Source organism: Apteryx rowi, unplaced genomic scaffold (assembly GCF_003343035.1).
Source record: "Apteryx rowi isolate R43461 unplaced genomic scaffold, aptRow1 scaffold_326, whole genome shotgun sequence".
NCBI lineage: Eukaryota > Metazoa > Chordata > Aves > Apterygiformes > Apterygidae > Apteryx > Apteryx rowi.
In genome coordinates this window covers 424,964-450,678 of record NW_020449708.1, presented here as the reverse complement: position 1 = coordinate 450,678, position 25,715 = coordinate 424,964, and the positions used below count along the sequence as shown (strand labels likewise).

Here is a 25,715-nt window from a genome sequence, read left to right as displayed (position 1 = left end):
TGTTTACTTTTGGGTTTTTGAATATTTTTTTTTACCCCATTTAAAATGCGCCTAGTAAGGTAAACTTGTCTCCAAGCGCTTTTCCCCATTTTACACCAAAGCTGCCGCAGGCGAACGTCAGCCTGGTGGAACGCCATTGGTGGCAGTGGTTTTGCACCCCAAATATAAAGCTGTCCTGGAGCTGTTTGTCTCAGCGTCCAAAATAGATACTGGCAGAACCTGGTGTTCATGCTGGTTACACGCAGTAATGAGCTGTTGCTATATTGAGAGATGGTTTCAACAAGACAGTTGAAGAATTAGTAGCACTTACTGCTCGAGGTACCTGGATTTGAAGATATTCGGCATGTTGGTGAGGGCTGGAACTGACACACGAGAAATTCCCAATTTAGAGCAGTGGGTGGAGATCACTCAATCACAACTCAAATCTAGGCCAGCACAGACACCCGGCCCAAAAGTCCTCTGCTGACAGGGGAAGGGAGTTAATTGCAGGTGCTTGAACTTCCAAAGCAAGGAGCTTAACAAAGATTTTTGCTTGATTTTCCATTTCCTGATACCACTAAAAGAAAAGGCAATGCAGGGTCCCACAGCACCTTCCAACCTCCCAAAACACTTCTCTCCTCATCTTAATCACTGCATGGATGTAAATAGAAATTTTGCTTGCTCTTGAACTCAAGAAAAGGTCTTACAAAAGAAGGCCCCAATTCAGAAAGGCACCTGAAGGATGAGTTTTCACAGATGGCTTAAACTGAGCTGAGTTCATGCCCCTGATAAAAGTCCCACGCCTGTCCATGCACTGGTTTGTGCTGGTGTGGCTAGCCGAGAGGCCGTGCTGGTGCACGCTCAAGGGTTTGCTGCCAGCCAGGCACCCGCACCAGGGAGGCGCGGGACGCACAGCGGGACACCCTCTGCTGCCGTAAGCAGTCTACGGACGTTGAACCCCCCGTGAAACTGGACCCTGACCACGTGCTCCCCCGCTTTGGGCAGGGCAGCTGGTCCCACTGAGGTTAGCAAGGCAGATGTGCTGAGCACCCGGGTGCCAGCCCAGGGGCCTTATGGGATCCAGGGGATCACTTGCACAAAGCTAATTCTCCCCTCAGGTCCTTTGGTAGCAGGACCCAGTCCTGATCCCTCTGAACTCAACAGACAAAACTCTCATTTAACTTCAATGGGGCTGGGATTTGGCCTGGACTCAACTAAATCCATAAACGTCAATGGCTTTGCTTGGGATTTAATTCCCTGGATTAACCAGGAGCAGAGCTTGTCCTGCACATGCCGACCTCCCGGGAGCAGCAGCTCCCTGCGCAGTGCTGCAAGAGCCCCGTGCCACTGCGGCTGCTTGCGGGGCACCGCTCGCCCTTACCAAACCCACGCGAGGGCCTTGAGTCTAAAACAAACAAACAGCAAAATGAGAAAGAAAGAAAGAAAAAAGAAGTGCAGCATTTATTTTCCTCACAGCTGTGCTCTCCCGGACAGAGGATTTCTGTGGCAAGACAATAAAGCTTTATACAGCGAGGTTAAGTTTCAGTTACTTGAAACTATCAGCTCTTGTGTTCGAATCATCTTATATCCTCCACAATCAAACAAGGCTTCCCCGTTGGCAAGTATTCGGTCATGCTGTTTAAATCGGACACAAAGGCCCAACAGGGCTGGATTTAAAGTGATCTAACAGGAGATGCCCAAACTCAGCTTCGAGGAGGGGGGTGGTTACAGCCATGGTATTTTTTGTGCCTTTGGGCTGCCCATCCCCTTTCCTGCCGGGGAAGGACAGGCCCGACGTGCCAACTCCTGAGCAAGAGGAGTCTGAAACCGAGCTCTGGAGCTCATTTGATTCCCAAATGAGATCCTGACTCAAGCACAAGCATTTCCTTTCAAGACGACCTGGGCAGGCCAAAACACGCAGGCAGCTCCCTTGTGTAGCTGGGCCAATCATTTCATGGTGTTTACGGCATGAAGAGGCACCGTGAAGACTTTTGTTTCCCTCTGTGCATGCGCAGACGTGTGGTGGCTCTCGAAGGGCAGGAGACATGGCCAGCTGGCTAGCGTGGAGCAGCGGAAAGTGGTGTCACGTCATGGCACCCAGACACAGCCTGGAGCCCCCTTGGGCTCTTGGCCCTGGATGCAGATGGGGAGTGAGGACGAGTGGCTGTTCACCAGGTGAACTGTGCACAGGAAACACGGTCAGGAAGAGATCGGACGCAGTCAGCAGTGCTAGAGGTGCCACGCAGGTGTGTTGACCACTGAAGGTGAAGAGCGCTTTCCAGGAGCTGACTAAAGTGCCAAAAACAGTCCTCTGTCCCAGCAGGATACTGCTCATCCCACATGATCCAGTCAGAAAAAGCAGGTTTGAGCCAGGTTTAGGACACAGACAGCGGCTCGCGTGTCTGGAGAGGCTGACCAGTGGAGCGGTGCCAAGCTGCGAGCGCAGGGCCGCTCCAGCCAGGGCTGGCCTGGAGCAGCTTGGAAACCCAAGCCAAAACGTTGGCCCAAGGACGCCATACATCAAGTGCAGGAGCAAAGGAGATTGTGGGCATGGTCTAGAACCTAGAAAAAGAGGAAAGTAGGCAGATCTTTCCTCAACAAAGGGGAATGTCCAGACAAAAGCTGCAGGAGGAACAGAGAACTTGATGCTGGTGAGTCCCAAGGGGATGGAGAACCTCAGAGTACCAGGGAGAAAGAGCCGCAGTGGGAAGACAAGTCAGGTAGAGAATGAAGGAGCAGTATGGAGTAAACAACATGCTGGCTGCACTGCCCAAAGAGCCAGCATGTGCCCCAGAGTACAGCCGTGACCCTAGCCTCTCCCCAAGTATTAGCAGGGATGTGAGAGTCCACATGGACCATCACGAGGAGAAAAGAGCCAGAGGCAACAACAGAGCATCCCCCAAAGGAGAGCCTCCTCACAGGGAGTCCAAGAGCCCTGCCAGCACTGGCTCACACCAGCACAAAACAGAGGCTCCTGCCACATCCTCAGAGCCAGCGTGGTCCCTGGAGCGGTCCTTCTGGCCCTGCAGCGGGATGCCAGCAGCACTGCTCCAGGAGACACCTGCACTTCTTCACGCCTTCAGCCTCTGCTGCCACCAGCCCCAGGATACCGCCTGCCAGGACCTGAGACCCGAGCCAGGACCTTGGTGTCCAAGAGAAAGCATGTCATCAGACCTCTCTGGTTATACTTGCCCAAGGCTCTTCCACAGGCAGCCTGCCCTGCACAGAGCATGAAATAACAGCTTGGACACCACACAGCTACACAAGGCTTGCTGCTCTCCAGCCAGGAGGGAGGACATGGCAATCACAGCTGGGTCTTGCCCAGCAAGGCAACTTTGCTGGGTTTTTGTGACTGGCCCACCTGGGAGGAGCCACTACACAAACAGCCTCTTGACCGTTGGAGCAGGCCTGCACGCAGTTGAACTAACGAAACTGTCTTCCCAACAGACATGTATATCCCAGTCTGCAGCCTTTCCTCCAGTTTCTCTTGCTCCCTCCATTTTCTGGCAGTGGTGGTCAACCACGTGGGATCAATTTTGGTCCCCTGCAAATTGTTTAAACTATCTTTAGGCCCAGCAAAACATTTCCAATGGACTTGTACTTTATCTTTTTTCAACCAGATCATCAACCAATGCTTTCGTGGTTACTCTTTCTCCCCCCAGCAGGTTACAGAGGGCAGCTTCTCTTTTAATTGTCTATCTAAATGTTCTCAGTGACCCAAATGGAAAGAAACAGTCTGATAGTCCTAATCCCATCAGTCAAAGCTAGGCCCCAGCTCAGTAAGTTACTTAATATTTGGACACGTACCACAGTCAGCAGTGCTAAACATGTGATTAAGCCAACGCATGTTTCAGAGCTGTAAAGCTAAAGATAACAGATGTTACAGTCTGAGAGGTGCTTTTGAACTAGAATTGCAAGGAGGCGGCAGGAACGCGGAGGGGGAAACACTTGCCGAATATCGCTTAGGGAGGCAATGGGTAGCCAGCATTTGCATTTGTGAAAATGAAGGATTCATTGCTTCTGCACTGGAGGGATGTTCAAATTAAAGCAAACCTAGCACTGGTGTCTGAGGGAAAAATAGCCAAGACCCTGGAGGAAAAAAAAAGTCTCCTCTGAGTGCCTGCCCTTTTATTGAGAGACAGGGCTATCAAACACACACACACACACAGGGGGATAAAGATTTATAAGCCAACCCGGAGCCATGCACAGAAGAGGGAAACATCCCAGTCTGATGCATCATTACAAAGATGTGGAAGACAGTCAGCAGTGAAACAGAAGGAAAACAATTTGCCAATGTCCTGCTTATTTCCACCAAAAACTACTGCTCTTCCACCTAGCCTTATCTTGTCTGCTGCCCTTGCCTCTTCCCCCATCCCAGCACTGCATTCAGTGTACTGAATGTCTCAGAGCCATGGCTACAAAGAGGAGAAAGTATCGGTAAAAAATCACTGATGCTTCAGCAATAAGAAGCAACTAGTTACTGGCTGCTGTTAGTCTCTTCCGTGGGCAACGAAGCAGTCCCCTAATCCAGGCAAACTCCTTGCTGCTTAGCAGACATTGCATAATTGCATTTGGGTTTCAGACGCAACAGCTACAGCCCTTCCAGCAAGCACCCTGGTTACCAGCCCGAAACATAGATAATGCCACGTTAGCATCAGCACTGTTCGTCTCCTAGGTAGGACTGCTAGGCGATTCACTAGCAACAAGCTGTATGGAGGGAGCAGGCAGTGCCGAAGGAAACAGAGCTTTATGAAACATGCTCAGAAGCGTAAGAGGGTGTGTTAGGGGGTACTTTATCCATTGAGGTACCATGGCTTGTCCCCCACAGCCACCCCAGACTTACGCTCCCAACATCTTGCTGGTCTAAATCACTCCCAAAACAACAGCCTTTGGGTCCATTCCACTCTTCCTCACCAGTCAGTCTCTGGCCGTGCTCTACATCAAACCGAGGGGAGGGAATTTCAAGAGGAAGGCTATGTGGATTCCTCATCTTCCTAGTAGCCGATGGACTTCTGAATGGGAAGGACTCTGGTGCTCTGCTCTGCCAATTTGCTTCCGTTCTGGATGTATAAAGACTGATGAGCCTGGGAACAAGAGTGGGGCGTGAGCATGAAAAGAGCCACTATGGATAAATTTCAGGTCAGCTCTTTAGCTGATATCTGGCAACCATGTTGCGTGTGATCCATATCTCTGTTTGGAAGTCCTGCCCAGTCATGGGTTTGAAATAGCCTGTTGCTTCACTGAAGAGAATTGCAGCAGTGGGCTGGAGCAGTTGTGTGCTCCAGAGACAAACACAGCCTTCTTCACCTGAGAACTATGTACCATGACCTTCATATGATCAGGAGCCAGAAGACACAATAAGTACATCTCAGAGGTCTGAGGAGAGGGGAGAAATTTCAGGACTGGTCCCCAGATGGGAAGAAAGCCCAGCTCTGCAGAGGTCTCCCTCCTCCTCTGAAAGATGAATCTGAGCTGGTCTTGCAGCAGGGTCCTGCAGCAACCCCATGACAGCAGCCTTTGCACCACTGATTGGTTGGCTTATTCTGCCAGGCAAAATCTGGATGGCCCATCAGCCCTTACACCAACACAGTCCAGCGCTGAACAGGTACCATAGCCCCGAGCCTGGGAACTGTGCTTGGAACTGCTCCAGATCTGCATAAATCTCCAAGGGAAAACTGTGGCTCCCAGGATCTGATCCATCCCCTTGCCCCAAGGTAGGATTTGTTGTGCTTCACTGAGGAGCTGTAGGACACAGCTCTGGTGTGAAATCTCCCCTACAATTAGCTTGCTATTCTGCAGTTCTGACTGTCAAAAGAAAAGACCTTGCATTATCAGACCCCAGTGCACAGTCCCGACTCTCAAAGTAAAGGAGTTATCTCATGCCCTAGGAAGGGAATGCAAGGGAGCAACACAGAAAACCCTGGAGGATACACACAGGCAGTAAACTGTTCAGAGTAGCCTTCTCAGTTGCATGCAGCAATACACTAAGGAAGCTCCCTAATGCACAAGGTCAGAGCAAGGGCATGTATAAACTCACCAGATGGCTCCTTTCAGAGTAAAAGGGCTTTTCTCCTGCCCAGCCTCCTTCCTAATTCCTTGGGATTTCAGGCCAGAGGAAGGAAGAGGCCAGAAGATAGCACAAATTCAAGAAGCTGGAGGACGTAAACAGAACTTTCTCTCTTCCAGGCCTTTCCAAAGCCTGTGTGAGCTTTTCTGCAAAGCAGGACTGAATCTGCCTCCAGACCAGCACACCAAGACTGGCACCTGGGATCCGTGTCTCAAATTTGCATGCCTTTCTTCAAGCTTCCTTTGTTCCTGTCCTAACAGAAGCCAATAACCCGAGCTCACTTGTGGGCTCATAAACGCAAGGTGACATCCTGGCCTTTTTGGGTAAGCTCCAACCCCTTTGCAAAGACAGACCAGAGGCTTACCTAGGCTTTCTGCAGGAGCAAGCAGAAGAGCTCTGCCTGTCCCTTCAGGGTCAGAAGCCAAGAACTAGAGTCACTACAAACGGCTTTATTTAGAGACAGGTAGATGCTCCGGGGATAGTCTAGACACGATTGCCATTTTCTATGCCTGACTTCACATCTTCTATCTTCAAATAGCTCTTAAGTAGATTGATTTAATGATCCAATACATTTCCACCCAAGCCCCAGGCTATGGGGAAATCTGCACATGTGTGTCAGGGTTTTATTACACAGCAAGATGCAACAACTCCCAGCCACACACCAGAGTTTCCCAGGGCCCCCAGAGCAGCCCAGATGCTGCTGCCGTGTTATCTCCCACTTGAGGAGCTCAGAGTGCTGATGACATAAGCCACAACATGCAAAAAAAGATCATGCTGTCATCTGGAGGGGATGGATGAAGAAGTGAGAGGGAAGCACAGGTAAGAGGCATGCCCTGGAGCCCCCTTTGAGGCAATGGTGGAGTTGGGCATGGAGTCCACCTCTCCTAATTACTCAGTCGTGTACTTCACGTCACATGATTACCCAGAGCGTGAAAAAGCTAAGTGTGAATGATCTAAATCCTGTAATTATTTAATATAATTAACCACACGATTGAAATGGGTGTGTTACAGAGAAGATACACTGCTAGAAATCTTCACTGTTTTTCTTAAAGCAGCAACCTAAACACAGTGAAGACTTTAGCCCCATCTCTGGCTCCCCCCGGGAAGCAGAGAGGAGGAAGGAGTTCCTGCCTTGTTTTTATTTTCACAGGTTATTGATCCTGGCTTCAAAGAGAAGTTTCTTAGCTCAGGTCCCAGCACTATAGGATGCTGGTGTGACTGGGTTTCCAAATGGACAGCATATTGTTCACACTGGTTTAGATCGAAACAAGGGAGGCAAGTCACCTACCACAGCACCATCAGCTGCTCCCCAAGGCCATGACCAGCACTCTTCTAACGGGGCTGACAAAATTAATTGTCTCTGTCCTTTGGTGCTTCATGTGAGACTGCTTGAAAGAACCACCCATTTTGCATTTCCTTCCCTTTCCCAATGCAAAACCAATGCTTTTAAAGCATTTTTGGCACTCCAGTGAAGACAGACACCTAGAAGCCATTTTCAGGACAGAAAGGTCCTCAGAGGACATTTTGAGGTTTCTTGTCTTTGCAAAAAAGCTCCCCTGCTTGGGGAGGAAGGAAAGAGGGAAGGAAGTCTTCCTCTGCACAGCACACCTCTCCACTAGCAAGAGATGGGTTCTGGCCATGTGGAGCCGTTCCACCAGTACAGAACCGGACTGGACCATTTCTGAAAAGCTCTCCTGTTGCTGCTGTGGCTTGCAGTGGTATCTCACTGTGTGTTAAGGTCTGGATTCATTTCTCCAGCAACTGATTCAGCCAAAGGGAGCTGAGCTACGTTAGAAAACTTCCCCTATGCTTCAGGGGAGCTATCCCAGGTGAGAGACACAGCACGTGAGACAACATGAACACACACCTGGAGGCCATCACCAGATCTGTACATGGGGAAATATCTTGCAGGGCTGTGGAGTCCAGAAACAGCTGTACCAGGTTCATTCATCAGGAAGTTAATTCATACTGTACTTAGAGAAAAGTAACCAAATAGCCAGCCTGCCTGCTCCTTTCCTTTCACCTCTTATGCTCCCACAGAGCCATCCAGACCCAGTGCTGCAGCCCACAATGCAAAATACACTGAGAAGCTTTCAGGGCTTTGGCAGCAACCAAAAACTACGTTATCAACAGAGCTGGTTGGCTCCTTGCTGAACAGCATCAACTCAGCGTTTGTAAACATGGTCTGTAATAGGGTACAAGGATGAAGACATAATTGGCAACACTTTGCCTGGGCACCCTTCCAGCAGCCCTCTCTCCAAGGAGGGGGTGACCGATTCCCAGAGCGGCCCTGTGAAGTCATCCTCTCCTGATGTGCCTTCTCCTCCCTGACATCAACTGGGGAAAGCAAACACAATAGCAATAGTCTGCTGCAGTATTTGCTTCCTGAGGTACCAGCAAACGATGCATCTCTGCTCACAGCAAATCGTCACAGCTGGGCCTGGCTCCTGGCCAGCACCTCAAAGAGAGAGCGGGGTTGTACGAGGCCGTCACCAGGGCACGCACAGAGAGACGTGCCTGCCAGAGACTGTGCGCAACAACTTGTCTGTCCAGGGTTGGTGTCGATGGACAAGCGAGCAGAGCTTGCTTTCTTGGCTTTGCAAACAGAAAAGACTGCTGGCTGCAAGCCAGAAGGGGCTGAATATCTGCTGCCCAGAGGACTGGGGATAACAGCATTTCAGCAGGGAACCTTCAGTATCCTTTGCTCTGAGTAAACAGCCACGGACAAGCAGCCATGGAGGGATGATTTTTTGGTGACCTGGGTGACATTGGTGGGAAAGGTAGGAATATGCTCAGAAAAGGTAGGAAGAAAACAATTTACCTGTCAGCACTCTCCAACTCAGTCCCTCTGCTCTGCCGCACGGCCTCTCATTTAACCTGATGTGGAAATGAAACACAGCTCACTCGTGAACACTAGTCAGACCTGCATGGTGGAAAACCAGGAACTTGTGGGACACAACAGATTTACAACCCTGAAGAGAAAGCGCTCGGGCCTAGAGTACCAATCTCCTCATTAGAGCATCAAGATCTGTTGGTCAACTGGAGAAGCTTTGGCATGATCCTAGCAGAGAAGATATGAGGATCTGCTGAGACCAGGAAAATGCAATGTTCCTGAAAGGATTTTAGCTCAAGACTCCTGCTAAAGAATAAGAAACATGGAAATAGCTGGGATGTCCCTGACAGCAATTAGTTTGGGTTAAGGTTGAAGAAAGGAAAATAGCACAGTAGGGGTAAGCAGCAATTTTGACCAAATGGCAGCAGACCTCAATCTGGCCTCTATCACATACAAGAGCAGGCAGCTATAAATTTGTCTCGGGCATCCTGGCATAGGCAGGAGGATATGACAAAAAACAGAGTCGGCAGTCTGGGCAGGGTGAGCCGGGATGCCAGCAAAACTGACTCTCTACCATCCATGGAAAATCCCAGTGTTGTTCATCTGCAGTGCACAGCACCCAGTCTGTGTGCGGGGCCCTTCAAAAGGTGTGGGGGAAAGGACTGCAGAGCCTCGGCGTTCCTGCTAGCAGGAACGAGACAGCTCTGCTCAGGTGCCGGAGTCGGAACAGACACCTATCGTGCCCGAGCTACTTGATCTCCGTGAAAGCCTGGCCTCGCTGGAGTCAGCAGCAAACCCCACCGTCTGCCATGGAGCCGGGATTATATCCATGCAGTATTTCAAAGAACCACCTCTCCCCCACCCCCATCCACACGCACTTACCTTCTTCTGCAGTTTCCAAGTGGAGCATTTCTGGCAAATAAAAAAGTTTTAATTAGGACAGGATGAAATACCTCAAGTGAGAAAAAAATTACACGCAAAAAGTGGAATGTTTTCCCTTATTCCAGAAATTARCATGAGGCACTTCTTTAAAAAGTTCTTATGGGATTAACTGGAAAATGAAACATTTGGCCTTTTCGTTACTTTTCCTCCTGTTTTCTTTCACTTTTCAGTGACAAAATGGGGAAATAAAAACACAAAAAAAGAAAAACTGTTGAAACCATTGGAAACCATTTAGGAACCTTTCACTTCCTTTAATTCCTAGAATACAGCACAGGGGGAAAACTTTTTGAAAAGATTCAGGGAAAAAAAAAAAGCTGGATACCACAGATCCTTGCCCCTCATGTTCTAGAGAGATTGCCAAAACTTACTGATACTTGAAGAATAGCTATTAGCACTGAAACTGTATCGGTAGTGGGAACCTTCAAAGACTTTTTTAGATACTAAGTAGGTTTAATTTGACTATGTTTGTACCTTTTTATGTTCACATTCATGCCATCGAGTTTCATTAGCATGGCTGAAACTTATCATTTTGGCTTATAGCTCTCAAGAATTAGAATTAGCCTCTCTCCTCCCTATCCTCCCAATAAATAGAGTCAGTAATATTCCTCCAGGCTGGGGCCAGCAATGAAGCCATGTGATCACTTGCAGCAAAGATACGTAACTGGGAGTTGTCATTTGACTTCCAAACAAAGAGAAAGTGCAATTTGAGAATAAACTTTCATTGAGCGACTTTCCATCGTGACTAAATCCTAGATAATCACGGATCTGTCTGCGGAGGCTCCGCTAACAAAAGAGGATGCATTCATCAATTACACGATTTGTTCTGATCGTTCACTTTGTTGGCTGTCCATAAATTATTTGGACGGCCAGAGGATACCAGCTTCAGAACAAGGTCTCCTCACATACCCCAGACCTATGCAGAGAAAACACATAATGTGAAACATACAGTTGTTGGCATGAATTTAAAGGGAGAGGCCTGCTAAATCAGCTGCATTTTCAACAGCAAGTTAGTTGTGTGTAGCTTAACGTGCTTTAAAGGCGTGCTTTAGGGGTCCTCCAAGTTCCTGCAAATCAAATGCACCTAAAACCAGAATGGATTCCAACCTAATTCCAGAGGTAACACCACCTACTCACATGCCAAAACAGGGAGCAGACAGCTCGCTCATGAACGTGTCTCCTTCATGAATATTGCAATTCCAGAGAAGGAATTTTGTGCTTGGGTGAAAGACTGCTGAAAGTGATCCAAGCCAAATTGAAAGCGAACCCAGGAGAGGCTTTGAAACTGCTGAGAGCAAGCTCCCTTCAGCATGGCTGATGGTGAAGCCTGCTTCTGCTTTTCACATGAGCCGAGTGAGTCAGTGTGTTACCCAGGTGATGTGTCAAAAACACACAGACAACTCATGGCTGTGGCACAGGGAACACGGAGAAGCGGTGGCAGCAGAGGGGGAGAAGTGCAATCAACCACAATGTATTTTTGGTCCCGAATCTCCACGACATTTGTCAGTACTAGGGGACTGACCTTTCAGCTCCCTCCGAACATAGTGATGCTGTCTGGGTAGGGTGGTATTCACCCCCTGTGCTTCAGCCCCGGATTACAGACCAGATGAGGTCAATGGCCTTAGACTGGGGTTTGGCATCCGCAGCCCTTCATCGCCTGGAACTGGCAGCTAGTTACAAGCAACACAAAATCGGCTCCTTCGCAACAAAACAACATTTATTCATGAACAGGTATGCAGCATGATGAGCAAAGGTCCCCGACGAAGGGCCATAGGAATGAGTTTTACCAACACCCGAATCCTTCCCTGAAACCTTTTGCGAGCTTCCCTGAGCCACGATACTCCACCTGTGCTAGCCGTAATTTCTGCCTCTCTCCGTAAGCAGCTGCCCCAGGCAGTGACCCACAATCCCATCCGCCCACCGTAATTACACACACTATCGGAGGTTTAGCACAACCATACGCTTTGTGCTGGGAAGAATCAACTTTGCCAGCTTGACTGGAGCCAGAAAGGTGGGTTTCCCTTAGCCAGGGCTCCTGAAGAGGCAGTACCTTTGTCTCTATTTGTTTCCCCTTGGCCCCCACTGGCAGCTTCCTTTGACGTTACCCTGTGTAACAGGGGAAGACCAAAGAAACTTCATGGAGATGCATTTGGTATTCTCAGAAAATAACAATCATCCCTCAGTGTCCTCCCCACCGCTGACTGTACCATCTGTCTTCCCTGGTTCCACTTTGGGATAGCTCAGATGCCCAGTCTTCCAAAAGCCACGTACACCCCTAAATCATCGGTCTTCTGTAAAACATAGGTATTTAAGTGAAAACTATACTTCTAAACCCCTTAAGGGATCTGGGCTTGTAACTAAACTAGTCAAGGAGAGTCAAGTTTGACTGTGTTGAAGGGGCTCCTGCCTTTAAAAAAATGTGCTAAAACCGCCATGCTGGGGTCAGAGGACTCGTCATTTTGGGTGGCTATGAACTCAGCTGCTATGTTGATGGTGCTGGATAGCAAACAACCAACAGTCACGTCACAGCTTCATTTGAAAGACTTCCAGAGATACAAAACAGAGCCCTTGGACTTCAACACACCCTCCAGAGGAGGGGACCAAGGTCAGGACGTCGCAAAGATGTCATCTGCCAAGCAGTGTAACCCCTGACATCAGCCGCAGCCCCTATCTTACTAGCATAACACGTGCCATACGCTCTGCCTCTCACACCTGATCCCCTGGGATGTTAGCGAGTCCATGACAGTGGGAACATGAACCATGCAAGTCCTGTGGTCCAAGGATCCTTTAGGCTTTGTCTTTGGTCACCTCCCATGACAGAGGGTATCATCTCGATTACTCCAGCAGAGAGGCAAAGGATGGACCAGGGTTTGCAGAACAAATGGACCTTTCTATTCTCCACCGAGTCAGCATTGCTTGAAGGATGCTAGTAACCCTGCTAAAAGTTAACAGAGCAGCTCTATACTCCAGCCTGGCCACAGCAAGAAAGTAAGCGAGCAAGCACGGTCTCATTTTCTTCACTGGCCAAGCCAAAACACAGTACTGTACAGCTCTTGTTTTCAGAGGATCAAATTCAAGGACTGCGTGTGAGCTTTTCCCATACCTGAGTGCCTGCATTTGGCTCATGACAAACAGCTGTCCCAGGAGTAGACTCCAAACTGGATCCCACAGCAACCTTTAAAGCCACTTCTAAGAAAATATACAACCAGTATGATCACCCTGTGGATCAGGTAGAAAGACACTCTGGAAACCTGCCCTGTAGCCCTTTCCATACAACCTCCCTTTAAATTTAGCTCCTATTGCAAGTTTGTAAGAGATCCACTTGGCAGAGCAAAACATCACAGAAAGCTCGCCCAAATAATCATCATTAGCATTTACAGCACTGCACAAAAGGCATCCCTAGCCACTGGAAAGTCTGCCTTTCCTGAGCCAAAACGCTCCTCTGCAAGTCATTTGAGCCCTTACCTCAGAAAACTCCTTTCCTGTCTGCACACACAGAGAAGCAGCTGTAATCTGACATTATTACAGTCGAGCACGTGCCGTTGCCATGGAAATGGCTGCGATGCTACGGAGGCGACTGCGGCACGGCCAGGCACAAGAAGGGAGCACAGACCGGCTTCACAGAAGATTGCTGCAGGAAGAACCCGCTTGGCCAAGTTACTATAAAACCCCAACCAACAACAGCAAAACCCTGACCCTCTCAGACCAGAGACAGAAGGACTTCACAGCCCTTCTGAGCCCTCTGAGTAGGACCAATGGCGCATACCTGGTAAACCCTTGGAGATCACTTGACATTATCTTGGTAGCAATATGGCTCTTGCCATGTTGTTATCAACGCACCTGCTTAATTGGTTCCATCAGAAAGTCATTAATATCCCTTATCTAAGTGAGCGAAATGAGAAACATTCCCAAATGTTACTACTTCTTCAGATGATTATTTTCAAGCTCTTGGTCCCTTCAGTCTCAAGGGTTTGGCCAGGCAAGTCATTCGGGGCAGTCCCACAAGGATGTGATTTCACACATCATGTGGAAAAAGGGAAAGCTCCTGCCACTAAACAGCAGGATTTCTCGCAGCCCAACACCTGCTGCCTCCTCAGTTTTGAACCTGCAGGGTGGAAGAACAGGAAGAAATGGAAAGGTCTAACTGCCATCCTCATCCCGCTACAGTGGGCAACCCTTGGATCCCAGTCCATCGGGGATATAGAACAACCCACCAAGAAATTAACAGCTGCCTTGAAGCGACCAGGGCATTTCCACAGAGCCCAGAGGACATGTTGAAATGGGGGCAAAAAGGGAGGACATACATTCCAGAAGAAACCCTGCTTTCTTAAGCATGATGCATTGGAAACCACCTGTGCTTGGGAAGCACAGCCAAAACCACAGATTGCCAGTGGCTGAGAGCAGGGAAAGGACTCATCTACAAATGCCTTTATTCTTCTATTTATCCCCAGCCATCCCTCATGGTCACTGCTGAAAACAGGATAATGTGCTGAGAGACTTCCAATCTGACCCATGAGTGCAGTTCTTATCTCCTCCCTGAGGACAGGGCTTAAGCCCTGTACTCGGTAGGGCTGTGGAGAGCTGCACAAAAGGGTCACAAATGCAAAGCTTGGGCCCTAGCTGTGTCTCAGTGCCGAAAGGGACCATGTGCAGTGCTGCGAACTGCTCTGTGGGGCAGGGATGGAGAAAGGCTGCCCTGGAGCACTCGCTGCACAACAGCAAGAGCTTTGTCAGCAGCGAGAGATGCAGAGACAGACAAGTCCTGCAAACCTAAGGGGAGACCGGCCTACTAAGATGTCAAACAAAATGAGCTCTATTGCATCTGAAGCAGACTGTGGAGGAAACTGAAAAAAAAATTTGATTCACTGAAAACAGAGAGAGAACAAAGCTTCAGCTGTCATGTCTAGGACACAAGCAAAAATTCTCCTCTAATGCAGAAGGAAGGAAAGGCATCACAGTTTCAACCTGCCCACTGACATCCAACTACTCTGTCATCACAGGGTGTAGGGTGTGTGGGGGAGTAGGAAGCATCAACGCTCCAAACCCCTCACCCTTGAGCAGCAATGCAAATGTGCTGGCTTGGATGCACCCGGCGCCACGTCATCATGATTTGTCTCTTCATCTGGGCAGGAGTGCTTTTAACATCCTCCCATTCTGGAGCCAGCGAGAGTTATCTTCCAGGCTGGGGTTTGGCAGGCAGAAACAGTGGTGAAGGTAGAACCCACATCAAGCAGATGCCTTGCTGCTGCACCTCTGTGCCTGGACTCCCAGACCGCACGGCTGAACACCCCACTCGCAATTACAGATCCTCCAGTTTCTTTGGCCCTTTCATCATCCCAGACATGCAATACCAAGCAAATCTGACAACTGCTTCATTTACCTTCAGGAGAGTTGAAATAACCTGACCAATATTTATAGCAGCAAATTGAGCTAGTAGTGCACTGACTGCTTTGAAAAAAACAGCTGAGGCTTTTCTGAGCCCAAGATTATTTATTATTCATCAAATTGGATTCCCCTTCCTCAATTTTTTGCATTTTTTTCTTTTCCTAGAATACGGATTTTCCTGTATTTTGAGGTTTTGCTTAGGGATAAAAAGGAAGATGCAGAAAGGAAAAACAGGAGAAAGGAAAAAGGAGGATAACAAAACAGAGCATTTTTAAAAACTGGAAAATTTTCAGCAAACAAGATTTACCCTCACAGGAAACTGCAGAGGAAAGGACATCAAAAAAACATTATGCAAAAATGTATTTCCTTTTTACAAACTACTCCACAGATAAAGAACTCAGTTTACACCAGAACCTCCACCAGAACTGAACTGTTACAGCTGATACAAAATGATGTCCTGAACTGGCTGTGGGAACAACTCCCCCACCTCCCACACAGACCAGGAGGAGCCATCTGGAAGGGCTGGAGTGAAGCATGAAACGCATGAGGAGGCAGTCACAGCCTGCCTGATGCAAGCTTCCTGCTTAGAGGAACTTGCTCCTCTGTCATTCATCCAGAGCACATCAACAAAGCCTGTTGACCACAGAGCTGTGAGAAAAGGATGGGATCTGTAACTGAATTGCCACATCTACTTTCTCCAGGGTTTGCCCATAAGTGAGTCATGCCAAGAGGAGGCTTTGAGCATGGTCTGGACCTGGGCAGATAAAAGTAGCGTTATTTGTGTTCATTTGCTTGAATTAGCTAGAGAGAAAAGTGCACGACGCATCAGTCCTGCAAAACAAATACTGCACCATAGAAGACTGGCTTACCCAGAAGAGATTTCCTGGGAAATGATCTCATTCATGTATCATCTGCCCAGGGAGGAGAAAACACAAAGCAAGAACCAGCCACAGCCCTAGGGAGCCTGCAGCCAGCCAGAAGAGAAGTGGCAAGGCATGGGATGCCCTGAGAGACCTGAACCCCATAGTGGCAGCAGCCCAGATACACCGGGGTCTGATCAGAGAATCAGGACTGTCTCTGTGGAAAGAAACAGGGCCAACCCCAAAGGAAGCTCAAAGCAGAACTACAGGATCAGTTCTTGCTGGGATAGCTTTTCCCCGATCTTCATCCTCTTCCTCAGGGAAAGACAGCCCCAAAGCAGTATGCAGCATCTGTCTTTGAGAGGTCAGAGAGCAATGGATGATCCCCCTTCTCCAGCATCCAAGACACTGGAGGGTACAACACTGAAGACTGAAACCAAGGAGATGTGCTCAGACCCTCCTGCTCATCCTTTTCGAGGTTTCAGACGTTGGTGGTGCACTGTCATAACAATATCCCATGGAGGAGATATTGTGTTGATCCCTGCAAGATCTGCATGAGACCTGGGGACCTGCTGGTGTCCAGGGGATAGTCCAAATAGGGGGCGTTGTGACTAGCAGCTGTGGGGACACAGTCTCACACAGAACCCCTGGCTCCACCTGCCACACGGACAGGGTGAAAGCTGCAGCCCAGCAGCTCCATGGTTCCCCCCATCATCCCCAGCATCTACCCTTAGATCAGGCTTGGCCCAATTGTGCCAGAAGCAGAGACATTCTCTGACCCCATCAGCTCCAAAACAGAAGGAAAAGTGCCCTTCTGCCCTGTGGAGCCAGGCATGGAGGGCTCCTTCCCAAAGCTTCAGCTCTCTCTGCTTGGCTAGCAGGGATGGCCAGGCTGTTTGCATTGACCTCAGCTTTCTCTCTAACAGTTTCAAGCTGCCTTTGCCTGCTTATCTCAGCTCTCCTTCCCCGCCTCCTGCCAGGGTCTCCGAGTTCTCCTTCAATCCCAGGCTCTTCCTGGGGAAGAAGCCCCTTCCTTGCTGAGACAGCCATTACTATTCCTTTCGAATCTATCCTATAGGAGTGCTTTTTTGTTTTACCTCTCAGGCTTTCTTCGACAACCACTTTTATGGCCTCCTCTGATTTCTGCAATGCACCCAGGTCCAGAAGAGGGAGCCGCAAAGAACAGAGATACAAAAGCAAGGCAAAACCTACTACAAATACTTCACCCCTTGGCAACTTCCCTACCCAACTGGCCTGACTGCCTTGCTCATCTGTAAAAGGTCGTGATGGGCACACGGCCCCTGCACTGGGGACTTGATGCCATGGGACCAGGGTAAGGATTACCCAAGGAAGCGCAAGCGTACATTACTACAGTGCTTCCTAGGCTTGAATGGAGGAGAAAAAAGGCTTGTTAATGACAGGAGAATTTCTTCCCTGACTGGAGCCCTTTTGGAGAGCCATCAAAGGGCCTGCATACAGTCAGTCAGGCATTTTCTCCTTCCCTGCTTACTTTGGGAATGAATACTTTTATCCCTGTGTTAGAGGTAAGCTCCTCTGTGTTCCACGCACTAAGGAAACATGTCAGGTCAAATTCTCCTGTCTCTGGGGCTTAAACAAGTGGAAGTTAGAGAGGCATGACCTGAGTGTCTCTCTCTTGCACACAATCAAAGAGGAGGGAGAGAGTAAAGGAAGACAAAAGAAGTGGCTGAATGAGGAAAAGTGAGTTCTTGAGAGGGAGCTTCATTTCCGTGAATGAGTTTACTTCATCAGGGATCAAATCCACCAAGAAAAATCAAACCCAAAACCAAGATACAAATAAGTTGGCAGGAAGAAGGCTACAGAGTAGGCTCAGGATGGAAAACTGAGGAGAGGGAAACAGCAGCTATTGCAGCAGGGAACATGAGTGGAAAATGAAGAATCAGGCTGAGACAGATGCCAAGAAGTGCAAGGAACAAGCAGTGGAAACAGACAGCCCAAAACGACAGGCAGACCATAGCACATCATGTCAGACACGATCAATAAATAATTACTGATGTTTTACACTTACACAGAGCTGTATTGTCACATGTCAGCACCCAGCAGGTGGCACAACACCTTCACTACACTTGTCCCCAGTGCCAGCAGCGCCAGGTCCTCCAGACCAGATCTCGGTCACGTCTCCGTGTCAGAGCCCCTTCCCTGTTCATGGAGATGCACCCAGAGGCAGGCCCTATCACCCATTTTTCCCTTCAGACACAGCCAAAAGAACGACACTTTCCTTGGCAGGGGCTACCAAAGCTCCCAGCAGTATGAAATTCAACAACTCTATGCAACACAGATTGATCTACTATTAAGTGGGCCACTGAGGGAGTTGAAGGTCCCAAACTTCAGACAGACCAAAACTGATGTAGAAAAATGCCTGATGATGTATTCCACTATTCCCTGCAGAGTCTAAACAGAAGGTCTGTACATGATGGGAAGGAAGTCTGATTCGAACGGTTCATTGCTCTGAACACAGCAGTGGCAGCTGCAGTGCCTGAGACATCTCTGCTCTGGAGCTCTCTATCTGATTTATTTGATCAATTTTCCCTTGCAGCTCAGTCCAGGGCAAGAATTTGCTTTTCTACCTGAAACTCACTCACTATTTAACAGCTCCATCAGTTTTTATCAAGGCAGAGAAAGAGGAGAAATCTCTCCTGGCTGCAGGTTGAAATCGCTGGGGTCCATGCCTCACTTTGGTCTCTCTGATACCGAGAACCCCTTGGCCGGAGGGCACAGTTGGAGACTGCAGACATAAAGCATTTGTCAGAGACATCCAATTTGCACTGCCAGCTGGCTGCCACACTCGCCTTGCTCAGAACCTCCCCACCCACCTTATCACCTTCATAAACCTGTTTTTTTAGGAATCCCCAGCCTGGCTGTTCAAACACAGGAATGGCACTGCACAGAACAGAAACTCCCTCCGTTTGCAAGGAAAGCAGCCCATGCCTGGCTCAGGCAGCCAATAAAAACCTGCAAATGGTATCAGGTTCCTTCTTCATCCTTCCCAGAAATCCACAAGACAAACCATCCACTCTAAGATGGGAAAAAATGCTGGAGATGGTAAAGAGCTGATAAAGTTAGGGATGAACAAAACCTTGGAAACCTTCCCTCCTCCCAGCAGGCCCTTGTTACCTGATCTTACCCGACAAAGATCATCCCTTACACAGGAAAGAAGAATGTGTCACAGATCCCCACAGTGGGAGAAGGGCTCCACTGTAAGAGATGCTGTTCTGCAGCAAACACATTCATCTGGCCTCACAAGGAGCCTACTTATGTGCTAATAAAGACAGGAAAGACCCTGACCGAATTCTGATTTCCATTCTGACCAGAAGGCTGCATCAGCCTTCCAAAACTCTTGATGAAGGGCCAGATCACTTTGAAAGGGACATCACTAAAATTAACAAGTGGTTTCCTCATCCAAACCCAAAGGGGAAGCACATAGATTTGGTTACCTGGGCAGGTAACGTCACAGTGAAAACTTTGCAAGGCTGCAATGTGTGATTTAAAGATACTTTTCCTTCCTGACATTTTAAAAATGAGCTCTAATGTCTAATAGTGCAATCATTCGGAGTTTAGTTCCTTCATCTCCATGGACTTCAACACAATACAAACCGAGTAGCTTCACACTTGACTAAAAATGCACTGTAAACATTACGAGCAGGATTTAGGAGTTGGGCAAAATCGATTCAGATCTTGTCAGAAGCAAGAGCAATTTGAACCTGGATTCAATCTCAAGGGTGCTCTGGCCAAAAGGGAGAATAGGAACGACCCCAACACTGCCCTAGCAAAGTAAGCCCAAGCCTATAATGGTTTCAGGATAAAGGTAGGGACGTTTTTCTGTGACTTTGCTATTCACCAAAGTCATTCACCTAACTTCAGTCTCAACTGTAAAAGGCAGTAGAACCTGGCTGGCAGAAGATGCCACCTTGATAATGTTACAGAACAACTCCCACTAAAGCACTCACACACACCCTTCCAAAATTTCCACCTTTGGAAATGAAAATTTTTCCCAGTGCTATCCAATGGGAAGTCTTCTATTAGGCTTCAACAACAAAAACAACAAAATTTTGCCTTTTTGGAAAGCTAAAAACAACTAATCAATAGCAAAGAAAGCAATACAGAGAGTGAAATTTATCTTAAAATTTGCCATAAGCTCTAAAGAGCTGTGTGCCCCTTTGTACACAGTACAACTAAGGATGTCCGCCACACTGTCAATACAGAAAATTGCTGCTTGGAGCATCCTCCATAATATGCCTCTCTGAGTGTATGAAAAAGTCAGCTGTAACATAAAGAAGGGAGATCAGAATTGCCTTTAAAAGAACAATTAGATTCAGATCGTATATATTACACCTTACACTTAGATTTCAAAATTAACTTGCACTAAAGATGATTGATTATCCCCCCAGCCCCCCAAAATTTCAACCAGATCAGAGTCCGCAGTCAGCTGAAAAACGAAGGCAATTGTTACTGCAAAAGTTCCACAGTGCTACAAACCCTCTTCTGTCCGCACATGTCAAAATTTAGGGGAAATCAGAAGAGACGACTAATTGGGGAATGCAATATTGTAACTATTTCCACCAAGATGCTACCTCTTCTTTGCCCCACTGACTGTGTAGCCCTGCGCTGTTCACAACCTACCTGGATCCAGGGGAGAGGGAAGTTTTTGTGCATAACCTGAACTTTAACACCTCTTTGGGCACTTTCCTGATGGAAGGACATTTCATTTTCCACCTACAACGAATATCACACATTTCCAAGAAGTGTCGTTTTTGTTCGCTACGTATAACTACTCTAACAGGGCTGGTCCTTGGTTTCCTGGGTACCACCGGGAGATAGCAGTAACAGTGCAGTGAAGTGCGAGTATCCTACTGCCAGGATACAATACGAGCATGTAAAGAATGGACCTCAAAGACTGAGCCAATAAGGCAGTCAGGAAAAATTCCTGTTGCCCTCTGCTCTGGTTCTCACATGCTCAGCATGAAAATAGCAACTTAAATCTGCTTCTTTTGGGATATCGTTAGTTCTGCCTACATTTCTCAACTGTGTAAGAGCTATCAACTAATGTTTCATTCTGATCTGTCTCTGTACCTGATGGGACTTACGCTACCACAGCCCACAGAGCACTGCTCCCAAGGACACTAGCTCCTTCAGCCTAGACCAGCTGAGTAAGCATTTGATAAATGCTGCAGAGATCTCTTCCAGAAAACCAGGGCAAAGCTGAAGGGCCACACTTCTTTCCCTTCATTTACCATATTCTCACTGCCATTTTCTGTTCCCTGGTGTGAAACAGAGCAAATACCACTGGGGCTTTAAGAGTACACAAAGACCACAGCCACAGGGTCCAGGGGAAATTAAGTGGTGAAATCAGCAGGTCCAGAAGCTTTCCGGAAACATCATGCACCAAAGACAAGTACTTGCAAGCTTTTCTACACAGCCAGTTGTCTGTTGCTTGCCTAATCACACCACAGCAGCCAGCTGGTAAACTCATTTCTACTCAAACCCTGAAGCTTTTGTTACAGAAGACACAACTGAGGACATTTAGATAAGAGATAGCATTTAGATAAGAGAAGGTATAATCATCTTCCAGTTATGCTTCCCAACTCCATGCAGTCTAATCTGCCTCCACAACCAACGTACCAAACTGATCACAGAGACCACCAGAGCACTGCTACTGCTCTGCCCCCAAGGGTCCCACTGCCCCAGAGCCAAGGCACCAAGAGGCCCCAAATTAACGCAGGGCCCAGTGCTGAGAGGGGATCCATCCCTCTGGACATGGTTGCTTTTTGCAAAGGCCCACGGACTCCTAGCACCATGTTCAAAGCATGAACCAAAAGGAGTGCTGCAATGTGTGCACACCACTTAATTGACTTAATCTGCCCTTGATCTGTAGTTTATTGTCTTGGGGATGGTTTAGTGAACTAATTCTTCCCCATGGGGGGAGCGAATGTGCTGACCTCCCCTGTTTCCTTCCAGCTCTGTAGCCTCACACAGTGATACAGGCTCTGGGGGAAACTAAGTTGCCAGTTTAGCAGGTCAACATCACAGACACAGATGGAGGGAAAGCACTGCACGTTTTGTACTCCTCAAACGATTAAAGGCACCTCCTCAATCCCTCTGCTTCACAGTGGTCAGCTGGGGGTAGCGGACACACTGCAGGTCCAGCTGGAGAGCCTGACCTCTTGGCTCCTTCTCCTTGCAAATTGCAGTGGACTCTTCTCATGCCCTGTGCCACCCTGAGAAATGGTGAAAGTTTGGGTATCATCCCAAACATATTAGAGAAGGAAATAACACTGCCTGAGCAATCCACTTCGTGCAACTCAGGGCCAGAGGCGTAACATGAATAACCACAGTAGATCCTATCAAGCACGCACTTATCTCATCAGTACAAGCTAGGTGTGTTAGGTTTGAAAGGTGATTTACTACTGCATATTACCAGGCAACATACTGCGTGGCAGAGCTTCGACCATCAGCAGGTTTAAAAAAAATGCATATTTGCACACTGTTTAACAGCAGCAAATGAGTTTCCTTTAAAACATTGTACTGCACAGACACAGTGTGAGAGGAAACCACACCAGGCATTTACCAAACACATCTACATCAGTTTCTCATGCAGTGCTTTTGGAGCCTCTCTCATTCTGCCACTGCTAATGCAGAATCTGAAGGTAGAAACAACCCCATCAGGGTTCAAAATAGATCATGATTGGGTCCATTTCTACAAGGCCTTATTCTTTTTTGTCCTGACTCAGCAAAAGGCCTGTCCACCTTCCCTTTTTCAAGGAAGGAAGGGTGGAGAAGGGGAAAAAAGTCCGTGTCTGTACAGCAGCCCCCACATAAATCCTTACCCTGTTCACAGGTATCTCCTCTGTGCTGTTACCTGAGCTAGGCTGGATTCAGCTCCCGGTACCTGAATGCACGGCAGTAGCTCTTTTTGGGCAATGAGAGAAACTGTCTTCTGCATGACAACCTAAGTACTAAGCTAGATTGTACTGGTTGTATGGGATCTTGCTGCCTGCCCCTCATCCAGTCACTTGTTACCTGCTTGGGGTGGCTGATTCTCACTGGGTTTGGCTGAACATAATCAATGGGTGGGATAGAGACAGGAGTGGTGGGAAGGGAGATGTGTGGAGGAGGGACAATGATCAGGGATTTTTAGGATTGACAGCCTGAGAGAGAGTGATAAAAGGCTGGGAAGGGATATTTAAGTTTGTGATTTGTGCCTAAAGCCTGCAGCCAGGAGCACCGAGGAAACAGTTCTCAAAGTGGTACCAAGTAGTCCATTCCACATCTGCAAATGCTCAAGGAAAGGGGTGGCTGTCAGGAACAAATCCCATTAGCAAATCATGAGCATCTCTGGGGTTAGTCAAGAAAATTGATTTGAAGAAGGGGCATATGCCTGGTGAGTCACCCAGCACAGCATTTGGCGGGGAAAAGGCCTTCGCTCCTTGGATCAAAGAGAGAAAACTTCTGTGACTCTCAGAAAATGAAACCAGAAAAGCACCATAGAGAGATCTCAAACAATCTGACCATGACCAAAGGATTCAAAAATCTATCCTACCCTCAGGGAATACCACTGAGAAAACCAGTCATGTTGCACACAAAAGGAGAGGGAATGAGAGGGAAGCTGTTTTCATGTAGGACAAAGAGAGAGATGGATCCATCCCTTCTCAGAGATCTCTAGTGAAGCCATTAGGCAATGTCAAACCACTGGGAGAAAAGGAGGGAAGAAATAAGTCATAAAATCCAAGTGTAGAAACCAGATTGCGGAGAGTCAATAAGGGAGGAGGTTCAGTGTGGGAGACAAGAAGGTCTCTTGAGAAAGCATTTGAGAGATGAGCCATAAGGTGCACAGGAAATCAAACAGCACATGCAGCTCTGCACCTGGACTATGGCCCAACCAAACATGTTTCAACATGGCCATGAACTATTTCCTCAGCTAAACAAGGACACTGGTGAGGGATGCGGGTGACTGTGGGAACCTGTCTTCAGAACACTGTTCTGAAGCCTTCAAGGAGACTGGCTCACCCTCAGAGCAACCCCTATTTTAACATTCATTTGCTCCTCCTGGATTGTGTTAATGGAGATGGGAACATCACCACAGCATGGACTTCTTGTAGCTTTCTGACAGTTGCAGGCCTTCAGCATTACCTCAGCTCAGCAGGTTCTGCTCACTTCGATTTGACTTTCACACCACCCCTTTAATAGAAATATTATCCCTATCTTTCTATGGGAGAAAAAGGCTTAGCTCTTCAGGGCTCAGTTCAACTCAAGGCACGAAGTGCAGAGCCAAACCAAACTCTCCCTGCAGCATCGTCTCTCCATCCAGCGCCCAAATACTGGGGCACCTTCCAGAAGGCAAAGCCACCAGGGATGTGCAGGATGGCCTGGCCAAAAGAAATAAGAACACAGGTGTTGATCTTGGCTCAGCCTCTAGCTAGCTCATATATTGTAGCTGCAAAAGCACAGAGCTCCACACAGGCTGCAAAAGCCATCTGAGACAGCGGCAAAACAGCTGGATGGTCCAGCCATGCTGCAATTCCAGTGCCAGCAGCATGCTAGCCAGCCAATTTAAAGCAAACCTGGGTCTCTGCATGCAAGCTGGAGATGCAGCATGACCGCATGGGGACAGACCTTGGCTACACAGTCTTAAGCAAGTCACTCCGCCTTCCAGTGAGTCAGGACTGCTGTCCATGGGGGGTGGTTAAAGTATTCTCTCTCTCATCTCACAGGGCTCTGACAAAGATCTCAAAGATGCTTGCACAATGCTGCGATTATTTGACATGCTGTCTACGTGATGCTTTTCATCAGACAGTAAGGCTGAGAAACCTACCAGAAGAGAGGTATATGTGGAGATCTGTGAAGAATCCCCAGCTGGAGGAAAGGACCATTTCCAGCACTGTCCAAGATTTTCTCAGGTAGGTGGAAAGAGAGCTATAACCCAGACTCACTGGTGAGACCAACAATCCAGCATGCAAAAGTCCCTCCAGCCCTGCTTTGTCAGGTCCAGCTCACGGGACTGGCCTCCAAAGCCTTTTGCACAGGGGAATGGCAGGAACCATGCTGATGATACAAAACTGGGAGGAGTGGCTGATACACCAGAGGGCTGTACTGCCATTCAGAGAGACCTGGACAGGCTGGAGAGCTGGGCGGAGAGGAATCTCATGAAGGTCAACAAAGGCAAGTGCAGGGTCCTGCCCCTGGGGAGGAATAACCCCATGCCCTAGGACAGGCTGGGGGTTGACCTGCTGAGAAGGACCTGGGAGTCCTGGTGGACACCAAGTTAACCATGAGGCAGCAATGTGCCCTTGTGGCCAAGAAGGCCAATGGTATCCTGGGGAGCATCAGGAAGAGTGTTGCCAGCAGGTYGAGGGAGGTGATTCTCCCCCTTTGCTCAGCTGTGGTGAGACCACATCTGGAGTACTGCATCCAGTCCTGGGCTTCCCAGTACAAGAGGGATGTGGCACTACTGGAGCAAGTCCAGCGAAGGGCTACAAAGATGATTAGGGGACTGGAGCATCTCTCTTATGAGGAAAGRCTGAGAGAGCTGGGCCTGTTTAGCTTGGAGAAGAGAAGGCTGAGAGGAGATCTTATTAACGTGTACAAGTATCTTAAGGGAGAGTGTCGAGAGGATGGG

At 48.3% G+C, this 25,715-nt stretch overlaps 1 protein-coding gene across 2 annotated transcripts in view; it reads right to left on the bottom strand.

Moving 5' to 3' along the window:
• Window positions 1–1,443: 1,443 nt before the first annotated feature.
• The window catches only part of POC1A (POC1 centriolar protein A), a 106,721-nt gene continuing 82,449 nt past the window's right edge, over window positions 1,444–25,715 (bottom strand). For both annotated transcript variants that reach the window (XR_003254467.1, XR_003254468.1), the window contains 4 exons: window positions 9,762–9,791; window positions 8,868–8,923; window positions 4,823–5,063; window positions 1,444–2,541 (listed from right to left, as the gene is read on the bottom strand). The gene's annotated coding sequence lies outside the window, so the exon portion shown is untranslated. The remainder of the gene's footprint in view (window positions 2,542–4,822; window positions 5,064–8,867; window positions 8,924–9,761; window positions 9,792–25,715) is intronic.